General features: G+C 36.1%; 1 protein-coding gene across 11 annotated transcripts in view; it reads left to right on the top strand.

Moving 5' to 3' along the window:
- Positions 1-19873, top strand: part of SIPA1L2 (signal induced proliferation associated 1 like 2) — a 280300-nt gene that overhangs the window by 162895 nt on the left and 97532 nt on the right. For all 11 annotated transcript variants that reach the window (XM_033009216.2, XM_033009207.2, XM_033009226.2 and 8 more), the window contains one exon: positions 1607-1677. The gene's annotated coding sequence lies outside the window, so the exon portion shown is untranslated. The remainder of the gene's footprint in view (positions 1-1606; positions 1678-19873) is intronic.

The following is a 19873-nucleotide window of genomic DNA, read 5'->3' as shown; positions in this document are numbered from 1 at the left end:
AAAATACATGCCTACATGATAAAATACATGCCTACAGTTTGTACAAAGATACATAGTTTTGCTCCCAGCAATAATCTAGGTGAGAAAACAAATCTGTCCCGCTGGACTTCCTTTCATTCTTCAGCTGTTTGTTTGTTTTACCATATGCAAGGATTGTTTAGAATTTGGATACTCATATTTCTTATGGGTTGTTACTGTGTTTCTTCCAGGATTCATGAATAAAAAAGTTTTGTCTCTGGCTTTAGTTTCAGCTTTTACTTGAGTGAGGTTTATGTTTGAAATTTGTCTTCTTCAGATACAATTTTTAGGTTAGGAATGACATTTTTCTTTTTAATAACCTGGTTTTTCAATTGTGTCTTCTGTTGGCAAACAGATTAGTTATCTAATGATGTTGGGCAACACTACTACTGGTGTAGTTTAGTTTTGTTTTAGCTCTCCCATAAAAGCTGCACTGGCAAAAGTGTTTGCTTCAGCTCTAGGTTATAACTACACCAAGAAGTTTTTGCTACTGTGAGCATACTGATAAAAGTAGACTTTAATGGCTGCTTAGGTTTTCTAGGCCTAAAGTAAGGATAGTAGTAAACCGTCCTGCATTCCATCTGAATGGACTTTCGTTTGTTTATGTTACTGGTGTCTATAATGCCTAGATTTACAGTTGATTTAGGATTTTGAGGCTTTGTGTTCTTGTCCATTGTATGCACTATTCTGTAAAATACTTACTAGAATTATTTTTATCCCTATGGTGGTGATTTAGTACAGGAAATAACATCTGTTCCTGCTGTGTGTGTTTTCTTTTTCCTTTCTTTCAATATGAATGTTACATTGTGTATTTTCAAGCTAGATTTTACTATCTGAGGTCATGCTAAAATGAACTCACTTTGAAACTGTCTTGGCACAGGTGTGAAATAGAAAGCAAATCACCTTATTGGTGCATATTAGTTTTATGTTCTATATTTCTGTATGTTGATCAGACAGACCTATGTAAAATATTTTTACTTTACATATAGTATTATTTTACTTCGTTCAGGAGTAAATATAAAAATGTCAAATATAAAGTTTACATGGTTAGATACTGTCTATTGTCTCTGAGTCATCCCACAGATTCTTACTGATTGTTTCTAAACTTTTTGGATGAACTGACTACTATCTTCCTTCAAAACATTTTATGGAACTTTGAAAATTTTTCTCATACTTGTAATTGAAAATATTACTAAGCTACTTGCTTTTTATAATACAATTTTAGGAGTAGCTGTGGACCCTTTATTATGAACTTTGAAGCAGAGCCATAATGAAATTGTCTGATGGTTCAGCAGCTACTGGTTCATGACCTCTTCCCCTAGCAAAGATTTTCTTCTGGTTATTTCCAGGAATTTACACAGAAAACAGCTTTAAATTATCTGTTTCAGCACACACATATGGTATGTGTTACATTATGCTGAATTTTAAAGTAATTGAGTTTTTTTTATATTTTAATTTAATGTATAAATTAGTAGAGCCTCATTTTACAGAAGCGTTCATTTAAGATTATTGGTTTTACTTATGCCTTAGTATTGTTAGTGGACATGTTCACCTAAAAATACCGAAACCTTTCTCATTTGACTTGCAGGTATCTACATTTTACTGAAAACATAAAAAGTGACTCAAGTTGGCATCCTTTGGGAATCCTTCTAGCCAAAGGTAAGCATAATTTCTAACTGGTGACAAATATATTTTTAGTATGTTGTAGAATTATACTACATTTTAAATAAAATGATAGCTTAGCTACCGTCTGGCTTGATGTTTGACAGTTCACAAACTGAATTTTTTGGGGATATCTAAAGCGTCTTGATAAACCCAGAATAGAATCATTTATATGGCTCAGCATACAAGTGAAGTTCAGTGTTTTTTGAAATCTGTAACTTGGCAGATTGCCTCTCATTAATATTGAAGAGTATGGCACACTCACTGTGAGGCAATGCTTATTATACAGATGTTACTATACAGAAGGGTGATTGCATTCCTTACTGCATTGGATAAGCCAAAAATAAAATCATAATTTTGGTGATTTGAAAATTCTTAGCTTGGTAATCTTCCTCTGGAAAAGAGCTAATATGACCAGAAATAGACACTAGCATAATACTCTGAAAGAGTGTCCTTTGCGAGGGCTAATTAGACTGCTTGTAGAAAATTCTGAGCCTACAGTTGCCAAAAATCATGACATCTTGATATTTTCTGCAACAGAAATTAAGAGGTGCAGTCATCCCCCTATAGCTCCTAATTCTGCAACCTCCTTGATCTAGTCCAACTGGATTGCTTTATAGTTCTAGCGTATGGCTCAGGTTTAGAAATACTTCACGTTGGCTGAACACAATCTGTCATCTAATGAAGACATGCTCCCTGCAGTACAGTGAACAAATAAATAATTTATTGGGGGATGAGCACCTTCCTGTCCATGTGTGCATGCATGTTTACTCCTGAATAAACCCTGCTTTGGGGAATTTATAATTTACTTTCAACAACATGCAAACATTTGGGAAGTATTTCAATACAAACTGGAAAAACTTGATCAAATTAATTAATTCTATTTTCACTTCATGAGTTTACTAAGAATACTATAATCTAGAGAAATCCACCACATAAATAATTCTTCAGTTAATACAACTATTAGTCTGGTCACTGTGAGACATTGTAAATATGTACTGTAACTACTTTTTTTTGGAGGATGGATTATCATACTGATAATGATAAAAAGCAGAAAATAAATTGTGTATAATTGTGTGAGACTTGATTAAGCATTTCAGAATTATGCTTACTTGCTTGTTGTCCAGATGAAAAAAATCTTCAGTCTTTTGTAAACTGTTTGCTTTTCTTTCACGTTAGTTTTCTTCAATGATATGTATGCAAAATTATCAATATGGATTTCTCATATTACAAGGTGGAGCAAGAAGGAGAAATACTTGTGGGAGATTTCTTTTGTAGAGAAGAAATAGAACAGTACAGGGCCACAATATGTCTTGTGGCTTACTGAACATTCCTGGGACAGTCTAATGTCAAGCATGTATCAGAAGTGTGTACCAAAAATTAAAAGTTAAATGTAATGAATGTTTGTAGATTTAAGGTTACACTTTGATACAACTTGGGTTTTCAGTTTTATAGCTACTGTAGGAGAAAGTAAGAAAGTAAAATGCTGGAAACTTGTTTAATAGAAGCTCTCAAAATTTCGCCACTTTCATGTTAGCACTGAAATTACCCTTCAATGGGTATCATAAGAAGAAGTGCTGTACTCATGTTCCTTCTTTCTATGTAATGGGCAGATATGGGGGGGAGGTGGGGAGGGAAGGTGAGTAACTTCTACCTCCCTTCTTTCTATGTTAATAATATGATGATATGATCAATGTGAAATCAAATTGGGTTAAAAGCAGACACAGAGAAGTTTACATAAAACTTCTAAGCTAGGCTGCTAATTATTGTAGTAGTCACTTTTTTCTCTTTTTTTTTTTTTTTTTTTTCTTTTTTTGCACAAAGCACAAAAAGAAGGAATTATCATAGAATCATAGAACAGTTTGGGTTGGAAGAGTCCTTAAAGATCACCTAGTTCCAGTCCCCCCTGCCACGGGCAGGGACACCTTCCCCCAGCCCAGGTTGCTCAAAGCCCCGTCCAGCCTGGCCTTGAACCCTTCCAGGGAGGGGGCAGCCACAGCTGCTCTGGGCAACCTGGGCCAGGGCCTCACCACCCTCACAGGGAAGAATTTCTTCCTTACATCTAATCTAAATCTAGTGTTTTTCAGTTTAAAACTCTTTATATACCCTTATACTTGGGAAAAAAAGTAAATGTTTAGAAAAACTAGTCCAATTTAGCTTTTTCCTGAGTATTTTTAAAACTGAAATGTTGGATTTTATAAGAGTCGATATATAATTTATAGTTTGTTTATATAAAATTTATGATCCTAAAGAAATTATACTTAAAAAGTTACAATTAATATTCTTACTGTATTCATTCTAGTCTCTTCATTTCCAGTATTTTCAAGTACCATACTTCTGCAGTTAATACAATGCTCCACCACTCTACATTCTTTTACATGGGAAGAATGTAAAAGAGCATTACTGAAGCTGGTTAGAAACTTCTTTTTTCTGACAAACTTATTATTTATGACTCTTTTTTTTTTTTTTTTTTCCGAAAGTATTCTTATTTTGGGGCAGGAAAATAAAAGTAGAATCTATTTATTTCTTTTTAAATTGGAAATATCCCAAAATCTTTTACTGTTTGTAAGTTCAGCACTAAGCTATGTTTGCTTAGGAGGCAATCTAAGCTTGTAAGAGCTGTTGTTCAAGCATCTAATGTCCATGCTACTGGTCAGCTTTTCGGACTAGGCTGTATCTGGTATGAAGCAATAGTTTTCTTTCTGATTGAGCCAGGTATAGTCATACAGTTCCCATGACAGACATCTTCAGCACGAACGAGATATCTGACTAGGGTGGCCAGACAAACATGGGAGACGAAGCAGAGAGAGGGCAGGATTTTTAGCAGCTGCTTGTGAAGTACCAGTGCCTGTTGAAGATACAGGACAGGGCTGTCCTTCCAGAATATTCCAAGTTTTCCAAATGTAGGCTTGAAGATAATTTCTGCTTTATACTTCATAATACTCCACATTGAACTTTGTACATTTTTTTTTTCCCCAGTGTTGTAGTTTTCTGTCTGTATTGATGACACCAGTAAAACCTCTAACTTTAATTTCCAACTACATATTGTTTCCAGGAAAAAAAAAAAATATGAAAGAAGAATTGATTTTTTTTTTTTTTTTTTTTAATTTTAGTTTGCATTTATTATGCATTCAGAGATTTGTATGGAGTAAGATAACTGCTTTTGGATTCTGTACAGGTTTGTCAAACTATTGAAAGAATCATAGATTTAAGAGAGTCTGATTAATTGGCCTTCCTTGCCAGTGGTTTGGCATAGTTGGCTTATGCTTTGATGCAAGAAACAAAATTGAACTTTCTGTCCAGCCACCTGAGCCCCTCTGCCCTCTGTGCGCTACTTCAGTTAAACTAGGTGGATGCTCAATAGCTACATGGTATCCTTTATCCAGCTTTAAGTGGCTTCCTTTGCTCACATCAACTTAACAGTTTCTTTCTCCTTCTCATCTAAGACTCCACTTTTTAATAAATGGTCTGTTCTGTAATATGAAATAAGATCCTCAGACTCCTGTGTTACTGAGCTTGATGAAGCTCTGCTATATTAATGGCAGTGTAGAACATACCTCTGAAAATCTTACCTACAACTTTTCATATAAACAGTGTGTTTTGCTTCAGAAATAGTCAGACTGAGGACAATATTGTAACATATTTTGTGTTATCAAGAGTGTCTTCATTTGAATAATGCTAATTATGTAGCAAATGAGAACTTAATGCTGGTAAATCTGGTCTAGTACTGTTTGATAACCACTTACAGTACTGCATTTGCTTTATCTTTTGGATATGTAGCTAGCCAAGGCATAGTAGTTTTGTAAAAAAAATCTGGAAGAAGCTGAAAAACATAACTTGTAATTCTCTTTTGCTCTCTTTCTATGTATCAAAGTAATAGTTGTAATACAATAAACCTACAAAAAGAATGAAGATTGCAGATGTCTAATCTTGTATGTGCTGCTACATTAATGAGGTTCATTGCTCTTTCATAATTTGCAAGGTATGTAATACAAGGAGTATTGCCTTTTACAGCAGGAAGAAGAAACTTGTGGTTTGCTCATCCATGAACTAAGTACATGATGATTTTTATTTTTTGTTTGTCTTTGTTCCATATATCCTACTAAAATCCTTATACCAAAATAATTCTCTGAGTATAGCTTTCAATTATGGTAGCATTGGTACTGATTAGCAGCTTTGGTAATTCTGATTTTGAAATACATAAGCCTAGAGTATTTTGTAGACCATAAGAAGTTATTCACTCTTTTTCTATCATAAGTACAGGCTTAAGAAGATAGAAAGGAAATTATTCTCATTGTAGAAAACTGATAATGGTTTATAACTAAAGGAAGTTAAACATTTGTAAGAATGTTAACACTAAAAAGTAAAAAACACTTGCAGTTTGTTTCCATTTAAGAGGTATCTTAAAAATGTTCATACAAAGCTAAGTATTTGAGAAATGTTTACAATTTCAACTATTTAAAAGGGAATCTAAATGACTTACATTGGGTTGTTTAGCTCTTGCAACTGCATGGGCCTGCATTATGTCTGTAGATGTACTGTTAAGGCAGAGCAACAGATAATAAAATTAGAGGATGTATATCCACATAGAATATGTAAGTGTCAGATATAAATGATAAACTTATCCGTATTTGCCAAAGTCATCATCTGCTTCCTGGGTGACCTTTTGATTGGGAGTATATGTCCAAATATATGAAGTGAATATAGAATCAGTAAACCTAAATGCAGCATTTGATCTTAGTTTTGCATCCAGTGACGTATTCCCTTTTAATAATAATAAATAAATAAATATATTTAAAGTAAGTCCACCCATCTTCACCTTTAGGTACTGATAAACTGAACCACTAGTTACTGAACTGCTATTCCTTTCATATTTCTGATAGTTATTGTATAGGGATACAGGTACATGGGACAACTTACGCAATCTTGAATTTTGGTATTTTGGTATTATATTTGTGATCTGGGAAAGAACCTGCTTCTAAAGGCTTATGTATTTATGTGAATTAATGAAAACCTAAGCTATTGACAGCTTGTATATGGTGTTGATAGTTACGATACTGGGGTAGATAGAACAGTGTAGTTCATGCATAAGCATACTATATTTTCAGAAACTTAATACAAACAAAGAATGTATAGCAGTAAATTTGATCCAGTAATATGTCACGTGATATAACTTTTTCATGGAAAACATAGCATGCATTTGGTGCAAAGAAAATTGTTTTCTGAAGCTGAACTATATTGGACAAATCACAGAATTGTTGTGGTGGGCAAGAACCTCTTGAGATCATGTAGTCTAACTGCCCTGCTGAAGGATGGTCAGTTAGAGGAGTTTGCTCAGGGCCAAGTCCAGTCAGGTTTTAAATATCTTCAAGAGTGAAGACTCCACAACTTCTCTGGGTAACCTGTTCTGTTGTCTGACTCTCACAGTAATAAAGTGTTTTCTTATGTTTAGGTGGAGTTTCATGTGTCTATTGCCTCTTAACCTGTCATTGAACACCAGTGAGAAGAGTCTGGCTCCCTTTTCATTGCCCTTGATCAGGCACTGTTAATATTCACTGTGAGCCTCCTTTTCTCCAGGCCAAATGGTCCCAGCTCTCAGCCTCTCCTCATGTGATTCCTCCAATCCCTTAATTTTAGTGGCACTTCACTGGATTTGCTCCAGTAATTCCATGTCTGTCTTGTACTGGGGAACCCAGAACACAGATGTGATGAAGGAATAATGATAGAATTTTAGCTCTAACTACTAAGTGAAAAATAAAAATAACTGGCTAGAAATGCCGATAGGCACATAGCATTTTTGTCAATATTAATGTAATATATTCAGTAATTCCATATGATGTCTGATGTTTCAAATATCCCTTTTTAATCTCCAAATCGTTACCCTTTATTTCCTCTGTGAAAAGAATGAAAATATACTTAGTCAGGTATAAGTAAAATATCAAGCTGCTTTATTTCTCAAGGCATGGTATGCTGTATACCTCAGTTTTGGAGTGGTGGAGTCAAAATAGTTCATTCCTGTCACCTAGGTGGAAAGGTCACAGGTAAGTGATCCAATATTTTGTCAAAATGTTATTAGAACACATGCTACAAAATACTATTAATGCTATGGGTGGGTTGGTTGTTTTTATAAAATCATATCAGACTGCAGAGTTGGTCTTCCCAGTCTCGTTTCTGTCTGACATAAATCTGGCAGGACTTACCAGTTCAGGCAGAGAGCTATTTTGGTTCCTAAAGGCAGAGAGCCAAAAAAATACCTGTGCTATGATAGGTTTCTCTGCACTGGGCTTCACAAAGTCTGTGGTTCTGGCAAGATATATTAGGTTGGCTGGATCTGTCCAGCTTACTGAAGCTTGGAAGGTAGTAGGACTCTCACCTTTTCAAATGCCATATCACTCTAAGTAATAGAGGCAACAGTAAGAAGCACTAGTTCACCACTTGTGAAGGCATGCATTATTAGTGAGGTTCACTGAAAGTAGAAGTCAAGGTGGATTAACATGCAAGTTAATAAAATGGAAGAGCTTATTAATTTGTGTTTTATACAAGCTGTTACGGAGAGGGCATGGGGAAAACAGAGGGAGTGTTGGCAGGTTGGGTATAAGGCAAGGAGAGCTACGATCGAGAGCTGGAGAATGAGTCTTAGAAGGGAAAGAGATGACTATTTTGAAAAAATTGGGAGAACCTCCTGTAAAACCTTCTTTCCCTAGCCTTCAGCAAGTGCAGTATGTATTTCCTCTTTGAGGAAGAGGCTGATGCACCACTGGTGCTAACTAAAAAGATGTAAGAAGAAAACAACAAATGCCCTAATAACCAAATAAAAAGAACTGAAAGTATGTTGGGAGGGAGGGGGGAGAGAGTGCATACCATCTTGATCTCTTAATTCATATAATCTAATTTATTTCAGCAAAATGAATTGTGTATTGTTCTTTTATACAAAGCGGAGGATTACAATAAATAACTGAAGACCTTTGTTTCTGACTCATGCAGAAAAAGATCTCTAATGAAATATTTGAAATAATTAAGAATTAATGCAAATACTTTTAGAGATAGACTGAAGAATGGGTCGAAAACATATCCTATGAGCTTGGTTTTGGTTGGTACCAGAACTGTGCAGTATGCATGGGAAAGCTGAAAAAAAGAGGTATGCATTTGTGAAAGAGAGGCATCTCAGCAAAGTGGTAAAACAGAACATGTAACAGAAAAGGAAAAAAGAGAAATTAAAAGAATACAAGAATTTTTGAAAATGTTTCAGGGAGAGCCGAAGCCCTTCTGAAATTAAAGGTAGGATGTGAAGGGCAACAAAAAACCTGCTACAAGTACATAAGCAGTAGAAGGAACGCTAGGGAACATGTGAGCCCACTGGTGAATGGGGCAGGGGATATGGTGACAAAGGATGCAGAGAAGGCTGAAGTATTCAGTACATCTTTCACCTTAGACTTCACTGGTGAGACTGGCCTTCAGGAATCTGGCAAGTGTAAAAGGAAGATTTACCCTTAGTGGAAGAGGATTAAATTAAGGACTGTTTAAACAAACTGAGCATAAAGTCGTCTGTGGGACATGATAGGATGTGCCCATGAATGCTGAAGGAGCTGACTGATGTCCATGTGAGGGCACTCTTGATTTCCTTCAAAAGGTCATTGCAATCTGGAGAGGTTCCTGAGGACTGGAGAAAAGAAAATGTCCAATAAGGATCTGGGGAAGCACAGGTGGATCAGCCTTGCCTGTCCCTTTTGAAGGTGACAGAGTGAGCAATCCCGGAAGGTATTTCCAGATACACGAAGGACAAGAATGTGGCTGGGAGTAGTGAGCATGGATTCAGGAAGGGAAAATTCTGCTTAACCCACCTGATAGCCTTTTATGATGAGATGGCTGGCTTGGTGGATGAGGGAAGATGGACTTGATAAATGGATGGTGATATAGACTGAAAACTGGCTGAACTGCCAGTCCTGGAGAGTTGTGATCAGCAGCACAAAGTCCAGTGGGAAGCCTGTTACTAGTGGTGTACCCTAGGGGCTGATACTGGGTTCAGTACTGTTTAATGTCTTTGTTAGTGATCTAGATGATGGGACTGTATGTACAAATTACACAAAATGCGTGCTGATGACACAAACTGGGAGGAGTGTATGATACCTCAGGTGGTTGGGGTGCCATCCAGAAGGACTTTGACAGCCTGGAGAAATGGGCAGAGAAGAACCTCCCTCATTCAAGAAAGGAGAATGCCAAGTTCTGCAGCTGGGCAGAAATAACCTCATGAACCAGTACATACTGGAGGTCAACCATCTGGAAAGCAGCACTGTGTAAAAGGACCTGGAGATCTGAGTGTACGGCAAGTTGAACGTGAGCTAGCAATGTGTCCTTGTGGCAAAGAAGGCTAGTGATGTTCTAGGCTGCATGAGGGAGAGTGTTGCCAGCAGATTGAGGGAGGTGTTCCTACCCCTCAGCACTGGTGAAGCCACACTTGGAATACTGTGTCCAGTTCTGGGTTTCCTAGTACGAGAGAGAGATGGACATATTGGAGAGCATCCAGTGCAGGCTACAAAGAAGGTTAAAGTACTGGAGCATCTCTCATGTGGAAAGGCTGAGCGAGCTTGGGACTGTTTGGCCTAGAGAAGGCTCAGAGGGATCTCTTCAATGTATAAGTACTTGAAGGGAGGGTGTAAAGAGAATGGTACCAGACTCTTGTTAGTGGTGCCTGGTGACAGGACAAGAGGCAATGGGCATAAATTGAAATATATGAAATTCTATCTGACCATAAAAAAAGACTTCTACTGTGAGGGTGGTCAGGCACTGGAACAGGCTTCCAGGAGAGGTGGTGGATCCTCCATCCTTGCAGATATTTAAAACCTGACTGGAGATGGCCATGAACAGCCAATCTGTCTGACCTAGCTTGAGCAGAGAGGTTGGGCTAGATAATCTCCAGCGGTCCCTTCCAACCTCAGCTACTCAGTGATTCTGTGTAATTGTGAGAAAATTTAGAGGAGGAGGGGAAGATTTGATATGTATTTTCCAAGCAGAAAAAATTATAGAACATACAGAAAAATTCCCTTACTTAAAAAGATAAATCAACGACACTTTCATCTCTTAATCAATTTATGAGGAAAAAGCTCAGGTCATTTATTTGTTGGTTAGTGAGCTTAGATGGCAGGGTAATAGACATCAGAATTTTTTTTCAGGCTCAGGTCATTAGAGGGGAAAGATTTAATGAGGTTTTGGAATAATTTTTTGGGCTTAAAATGGATTGTCTAAAAGAACTATCAGTGCTTTGGATCTTATGAAGCTGGCTATGCTGTAATATTTTTACCCTGTCTATAGAATGTCTAAGATTTTGTTTTCAGTAAATTTTAGTCTTAAAATATAAATAATATGATACAGATGACCTCTTGTTATATTTGGTCGTCTCTTGGGTAGTGTGTCACATCCACTCCTATCTAAAAAATGCAGACAGCTTAAAATAATCTCTTGCAGGCTGACCTGGTCTGGTTATTAACCCAGCACACTCTGAGCCCTCTCTATTTGCAAAGGGGGGTGGGGTGGGGGAGGGAGGAGAGAGAGGAGGGAGTCAAGGAAGCATCTAGTTTCAAAACCAGAAATGTTACAAGTACTCTGTCTTTGCTAGACCTCTAAAGTTATTCATATGCTACGAACAATACTTAGTAGTTCTTACCTGTTAGACTTTTTACAGGTTTTTGTCTTGCCATCTCACTCTTGTCATTTAGCCTAGTAACCTGATTTGCTGCCTCATCAAATTCCTCCTTATGAATGGAGTGTGTACTCTGTCATGCATGGCAGCCTGGGTGGGGGTGAGGGGGTGGATGGAAGGAGAAATACAAAATTTTCCCCAGATCTTGCGCTTCATCTAGTGTCCACTTTTATACAGTTTTTCAGATTCATCTTATTGATATGGGTGGAAAGGAATCCTAGTTAAAAAAAAAAAAAAAAAAATCAGAAAAAACAACCAGACACACACACACCTCAAAACAAAAAAACAACAAAAAATTCACCAAAAACCCAAAAAACAAACCAGGAAGACTTTCTTCTTGCAATTTTTTGAGATTTCTCTGTCATCTTTAAGACCAGTGACATTAACTGTTCTGGACAACTTCAGGAAGGGCAGGGCTACATGCCAACAAATGCTGAGGATCAAAGTCTACTGCAATAACAAAGTTTTTTCAAAAATATAAACTAAATCTGTAAACATTTTTTGAAGCGGTTATTTTTAAGAGGGGCAGGAACATATGCTTCCATTTCATGTACTTTGTTAAGCATATATACTGACTGTCTCCTTGGAATAAAGGAGGAGTTCAGCCATTTCTGCATGTGACATCCTTCCTTTTGTCTTTTGGAGGTTGTAGAAAAGTAATCTTCGTTATTGTTGATGATAACAGCTAATTATGTTTGGGTGACTGACATTTTAGATAGACTGTCTATTTCTATTTTGCCCTTCTTTATTTTCCAGTTCGCTCCAAAAGCAACATTCCCAGATATTTACTTAATTTCTCTTCTTTAGTGATGAATGTTCCTCTCGTATCATGTTTAGAAGCCAGACACTTTGTGGCTTTGAATGTGACTTTGATTTTTGACTCTGTTTTTATCTTTCCCTAAAGTAGGATTTATGTAGCTGTGGGGATTTTTTTTAAGAGAATGTTTAGAAATATCTTCCTGCTCATTTTAAAGTGTAGAATACACCTGCAAATAGATTTCTTTGGTTTTTGTCCCGTTTTGTTCCTTTGACAAGCTTTTTTTTTTTTTTTTTTTTTCCCCCTAGAATTCTGAAGGTCAGAGTGGGCTGCAGGTTTAATTCAACAGTATTTTCTAAGGCGCAGGCAAACTGATGTCAGAGTCTAGCCCTTTTGCTTTACATATGCTAATTATTAGATTACATTTGGCAGTTGGTAGCTTTGAGGAGGAGGAAGTGTGTGGATTACATGACAGCTGTATGCATTTCAGCTAACTTGGTCTCAAGGGCAGCCAACATTTACAGTACTTTCAGATTTAGCAAGGTAATCCTGGGTCTCTCTTACTTGCATTTGATATAGTTTGACTTTGAAACAGTGTTCTTAAACTACACAATAGAAACAAGTGTTTGAAATAATTTTTCTTGAACAGGTTAGTGTATGCAACCATGATATATTTTGTGTTACTGAAGTGTGGTGTTACTGGATGAGGTAGATGGGAAATTTATTCTGTCATAGGATTATTACCACTATAATAAATTGTTGAGATTGACATTTTGTATCAAGCTAATGAAGTGATGTAACTAAAAAAAGTTAAAATTAAAGCTTTTTTTTAATTTAAGCTTTGTTTTTTTCTTTTATTTCTTTGAAGTTAGCAGTGTCTCTTTAAAGAAGTGTGAAAATACAAAAATTGACAGACTGCGTACTGAAATTATGTTGTAGCTGACAAATGTGTTTTATGAAATAAGATTTTGTTATGAACCTCCATGCTTATATTCCTGTTGCCCTTGTATTTTTTTGTTATTAAGCTCACACAGGAAACTAAAATAGAACTCTCCATTGTGTTAGGTGTGTGTGACTTACTATGAGGTGTTGTGTGCATTGCTTCTAGAACTATATACTGAAGTAATTATTTCATTGTTGGAAGCTTCAGGTTTCCTGATTTGACAGAAGTGAACTAAAGCACAATTTGAAACCAGATACATTCATGGCAGAGAAACAGCATGACAGTTGCCAGTGGAACAGCTGCAAGTCTACAGAAAGTATAGGGTCTAGCAAAGTTATACCTGTGACTGTATTTCTGAAGCCAAAAAAAAAAAAAGAAAACTTTAGAGTATTTTGGTGCTGCTGTGATCTGGGGTATATTTATTAACTTTTTGCAGAGATGTAGTTTGTTAGTTTCTAAACTTTTAAATTCATCATCCAGAAAACTTAAAATCTTTCTTTTAGTTCAAGGACATTAAAACTTAAAAGTTAGTTTTAGAATGAGGATGAATAAAGGTAACTATTTTAGAAGGATCTTGTAGAAATATAATCAAACAACTATTCTGGATGGATATATGGCTATAAGGCATTTTGTTCGGGGTCACATGAGCTATAGATCTTTGTGTAGATCGCTATCAAAAATAATGGTATTTTGGAGTATTGAGATAAAATGAGAATTCCATCCCAGTAAGACCTCCATAATATCTTGTGTCTCTTCTTTGTGTATATTCAACTGAAGCGGATGGTGTCATATTAATGCTTCACTCACCTGGTTGATTTTAAATTATTTTGGATTTTTTATCTATTACTTTGGTGCTGAATTAAATGTGAATAAATCTTAACTAAACTGAATTTATTTTAATTTCTTTTGCCAGAAAAAAATCAGTCCCTCATACTACCCACCCCAGTGCTGGCCATAAGCTCAAGGGCTGGGTGACAAGGGGCTGGTGATAGAGTGCATCCTGTTGGGACTTGCATTCTACTGTGTGTGCATCGTCAGCTCCCTTTTCTGGAGCTTTCTCATACTCGTTCTTCTCTTTGTTTCAGCCAGTAATGCAATACTCCCCCCTGTCTCTTATTCATTCCCTAAAATAATAAAATAATTGTCCAACAGCTTATTTCCTTTTGCTTTAGTTAAGCAACAAGGTTATATGCACATGACTGACACGGTTGCTAAAGAGAAGAGAACTGAACTCAGTTGACACATGCAAACCTCCTGGCCCTACTGGTGCATACATTTATATCTGTTGTGTATTTTAGGCATAAGTATTCATAGGCTTCAGAACCTGATGGATCAAGCAATCCGGTCTTGCTCAGGCTAGAAGTGGGTAGAACTGGGACTGCAAAACTGATTTGTTTTGGATGTTGTGTAAACTTAGAGCTAGAGAGAAACACTGGTGAGGAAATCATAATTTTAGTTAGAAATGGTAGTGCTTAATTTAATTGTCTAGTCCTATTAAAAATTATTTCCTCTAGCAGTTCTCTTTACAGTTAACTTACTTTCTTCTTCCTCTTTTTCCCTCCTTCTGCCAACTCCATGCCTGGACTGTTAACATACAACTTCAGTTTTCTAACTGACAGATTTATTTTTTTTTATTATTGTTCCTACTCACATCTAAGTGTCAGCTTTGACTAGAATATACTTCCTTTATCCTTTCAGCCCCTAATAACCATGCTGAATTGCATGCACACAGTAACCCCCATTATTCTGATTCAAGTGTTACCACCTTGATGCTCTGTCCTTTTTACATGGTCCATTTCTATTAAGTATTCAGCCCAGCAACTGCCCAACTATGTTGGCCATACTGTTCAGTGAAGATTTTACTAAAATAGTTTTTTACTTGTGTTTACTACTTTAGTTTAGCAGAAGTAGAGCTAAGTGCAGTGTAAACAGATGTGTCTGTAATTTAAACACAAATGGAGAATGTTGTAAAATGACCTTGATTCATAGAATGGAAGGAGGCCTTACTGGTATCCCACACCTCCTACAAAGGCTATCTGTACGATGGGCTGGGGGTGGGTTGTTGTTTTTGTTTGAGCACTTTCAGTTCTTGTGCTCACTTACAAAAAATGAAATTACAAAGGCAGGATAGAAGTGTCTGTGTGTATTCTATGGACAAATCTTTGCTGTGTATCATTCACAGTTAATTTATTCTGTAACATACGTGCTACCTTCTTTATTCAATTGTTATGAAAACTACTTACTAACTGAATCAGAAGACATCTGGTTTTGATACTGAATCATGTTTAAAAAAATCTTTGTTGACCACATATGTCGTCTGTCAAGTGGTATTCATTCCTTCTCTGGAAGCAAACGTTTCCAGAAAAGTACTGCCTACATGTCCATTACTGAGACTTGGGATACACTTCCGTTGTCTTGTCTACAATTATTAGATGTTGATGATAGCTAGAACTGGGAAGAAATATTTTTTTTTTCCTGTTACATTGATATTTTGGTTTCTGAGTGTTTCTGTATTTGGTGAGGATGGAGATCAGCAAACATTCTTCTAGATGCTTTCCCACTCTGAGGTCACTAGTTGCTCGGTAGTTTTGGTATTTATTTGGTATATATTTTGAGGTGTTGATTGCTGAGGTTCTGTTTTGTAGACTTGTTGCAATGAGATTGAATTTATTTCCCTGTATTACACAGAGAAGTGAGAACTTTTTTCTTACTGGAGCCTGAGTGATACTGCAATACAGCAGGAATACCTAGTTATAAATGTTGCTTAGAAAACAAGCTGTATATTGGACAGACTGCACTAAATTTTTTTAATTAAGAAAATAAGCTTTTTCTAAAACAAAAACCAAACACCCCTCCCCCTCAACACTCAAAGAAAAAAACACAACACAGACACAACCAACAAAACTCACACAAATTCAGTTTCTCTCAGAGTATTTGAGGGTAGGAAGATGTTTACTGTGTTGTACTGAATAGCTGCTCTCCATAACTTTTTCTGTATTTGTACTTCAGTTCTACAGTTTTCCACAAAGCTGCTTTTCTCGTGTAGGCTCAGAATTTTTATGTTAATGTGTACTGTTTCCCCAGTCACTTCACACTGTCACTGGGATTCTATAGAGTTCAATGGAAATAATGCCTGTCTTGTTTAGCTTAAGCACAATATGCTACTATAGTAGTTCTACCCAACTTTTTTTTATGTGTAAAGCAGTTTGCATCATGTATTGAATTCTTTCTCATTCTAATGTAGAGTCATTGTGTGTGTAGGAACAATTAATTGTATATCAGCAAATTGCATTCAATTTTTGTGCATTTGTTTAATAATACACATTTTTCTAACTTAGTTACAAACCAAGCAAATGGGGAAGGGGCAGTGTTTTACCTGAGAAATGTGACTATAGATTTGTTTTTAAGTTTCTGCAAAGATTAACAAATTAGTCTGCTGCCTCTTTCTACAACTAATACTGTTAGTTCTATCTAACTAGCAGCTATTGGCAAGGAATAATATTTGGCTTAGTTTCAGATATTTTAGGACTTCCACACTGATTATTAGAATGGAAGAACTGATTGACTAGTGAGTTGTTAGGACTTCATTTCCTTCACGAGGAGTTTTATTAGTAAGCATAGGGAGACCCCAGTTTCACTTAATTAGTGGAAGAATTGTTTTGACTGGATCACTAAGTCTAGTCTTTATTATTAAATGGTATTTTTGAAGTGTCTTAGCAACAGAAAACTAATTCCAGTTAATACATTACTCCTTTTATGAGACACAGGTTTCCAGGAAGATGTGGCAAAATAATGCAGCATTCCCATTTCATCTTCAGGATGAGTTCTTGCATTCATAAAGTAGTTTGATCGAGAACACTTATTTCAGTTATTCTCTTGATACAGTTGTTGGTGGTTGTTTTTTGGTTTTTTTTTTGTTTTGTTTTGTTTTGTTTTTTTTTTTTTTTTTCCTTCATAGATGTTCCATTCAAATTATTTTGTGGCTTCGATATGCATCTTTGAGGTTTTTACATATTATTTAAACTCAAAGATTAATTGAATGCTTTCAAGCAGCTTTAGTCAGTTTCTAAAGTATTTATTTATTATTTTTCAAAAGCAAAGGCTAAATATTTCTATTTCCTCTAAAAATAATAGATGAGAAGTGAAACATTAAAAATAATTTTAGATTTAAAAAAAGTATTATATAGTACCATAGGGTTACCATACATTCTGTTTCTGTTTTCCACATTAATGTTTCCTTTTAGTTTACCTATACTAAAAATGTGTAATTTGTGATATTTAACATCTTGTTTGTGTTTACTCATTTTCTCACTAGACTTGTCAGTTTTTGTAATTGAAAGAGGGCTGCTGACAGTGTGTTCTCTGAGGGCCTTCCGTTCCTCGGAATTCTCTCTGGGCTATTGTTTGAAGTAGAACATTTGCTGACACATTGAAGTACGTATTTGTTTTGCCTAAGTGTAGGCACCTAAGTGTCATGCATGGTATTAACTGTTGAGTGTAGGTACAGACACTTCTTATTTAAAGGAAAAGAAGCAACATTTAAATAATCATACAGCATAGTGAACATTTTAAAAATTCCCATAGCTTCCTTACTCTCCTGGAAAAGAAGAATAAAGGAAAGTAAGGTAACTGATGCTAGTAATGTTGTACGGTGCCTCGTGTGACTGTCTTGCATACCACAAAGATGTATCTTGGTAGAATAGAAAGGAACTGATGAATGATACTTTAGGAAGGTATTAATAAACAGGAAAAAATATTGAGGTGAAGAAAGCGGAAGTATAGGAACAGTAGTGACATCAAAGAGGACAAAGCTTTCAGTGAGGAAATTAATAGTAAAACTTCGGAATGAAAGTGGAACCTGAAGTGAATATTTCTAGATAAGAAGGCTAAAGCAAAGAGCCTTGCTTTTAAAGTCAGATGAAATCAAATGCCATGTTGGAAAGCTGACCTTTTGTCAGTGCAGTAGACCTTGGAAAGGACAAGGAAAAGGATATTTATAAAAGAGGAAGAAATGGGCTTGGGGACAATGATATAGGATGTTTCTTTTGATTTCAAGATGTTATAGGAGGCTGAACTTGACAAGACCAGATAGATCACTTCTTGATAACATGATTTTTGAATGAGGGGTTGGATTAATTCTGAGTTTTCTGTGATGGTTTTAGGCATCAGTGAGCAGAAACCAATTTATTTGGGTAGAAAATTGAAAGAAGATAGTGTGGACATGTGGGAGCTTTTGGCTGGTGTTAAGCAGAGCTGCTAGCTTTTCCATCTCTGTAATTGCCTGCAAATTAAATAAATGGCTGATGACAACCATTACCATAATACCTTTGCTGGGCATCTTAATTTACCTTATTGTCCTGTTTACGTTCTGAATAGCTACGCCTGAACTCTTCTTCTAGACGAAAGGGTGTCATGGTCCTAACACACATAAACTGTCTGGCTTGTGCTCCTTAAAAGGAGGATGATATAAGCATGGATTGAGAAGGAAAATGTCACATGAATTGGGTATCATTTGGTGAATACATGGTTCCTAGTATATGGAAATAAAGGAAAGAGGAAGTGAAGAAGCACACAGCATACTCAACATATGAGATAAAAATGGGAGACCGAAAGGCTCCTGCATTAGAAGGAAAACACTGGAATAGATATGGATGGAAGCTACATCATGAGAGGCAAAGAATTCCTGCTGTATGCAGCAAACATGACATGCAGATGCACACCATCACTTTTTCAGAAAGTTAACAAATCCTTTGAATGGAAGGAAAACCATCTACATGCTATTTATTTTGTAAATATAAATTTGCATTATGAAATATTCCTAATGAAATGTGGACAACCTAGTTAATGATGTGGCTAAAGGCTGCTATATGCTGAAATAGCAATTCATGAGACTTTGACACTTTTTTCCCTCAAGACTTGGCATTTTGGATAGAAAATACGAGCGGATTCCTGAATAGGACTAATAAGAAAAAAACAGACTGAAGCTGTGCAACCCTCTTAAGGGGGATGACATGGTTCCTTAAAACATAGTTCTAGCGGGTGTTCCCCACACCCCCATTCTCAGAGCAGTCTGCTACAATTTACTAATTTAAATTTGTGTCACTGCAAACGCAGGCCTCATGTAATCAAGCCGTCTGAAGAGCATGTAGCCTTTTAATTTTTCTAAATATGGCTTTAGATAATTACTTAGCAAGTTTGCACCCCTCTGTTTTGTGCAGATTGCTGCCTAAGCTTTTTATTTTAACATAGTTCTCTAGCTAAGGGGGGAAAAATTATTGCTTCATGTAAAATCAAAACTGTTGACCAGAAATTTAGTCTGCATTTTCAGAAAGCTATTTATCATCTAGGAAGAAGAGTTGTTTTTTTTTTTTTTTTTTCTCCTAGATACCGTAGTCTTAAAATATTCTATGTAATCTCTACTTAGTTCAATTTAAGCCTATAAAACAGTGTTAGAATAGTTAACAAACAAGATGAAAGGAAATTTGTGATTATATTTAACTTTAAAAATGGTACTAAAATTTACATATACTTTTTTTGTAAAATCATTATTAACATGGACTTACAGACTAATGACAGTATGGATGCATTTGTATGCGAAAATATTTTTGCTTACTTTATGCACACACTGTAGAGTGAGTGTCTATATTGAGGAATGCAGCCTTGAACATGCACAAAACTTTGCTCCCATACAGTTTGGCTGGAAGAAATTAAAATAACTGAACTACAGACTTGCATAGAAACATAAGTATTTATTAAGAATCTGGATATCTTTGGGGTTGGGGCTTGGGTGGTTGGT

This window comes from Tyto alba, unplaced genomic scaffold, assembly GCF_018691265.1.
Source record: "Tyto alba isolate M040663 unplaced genomic scaffold, T.alba_DEE_v4.0 Super-Scaffold_22, whole genome shotgun sequence".
In the NCBI taxonomy this organism is placed as follows: domain Eukaryota; kingdom Metazoa; phylum Chordata; class Aves; order Strigiformes; family Tytonidae; genus Tyto; species Tyto alba.
This window is presented reverse-complemented; position numbering and strand designations above follow the sequence as displayed.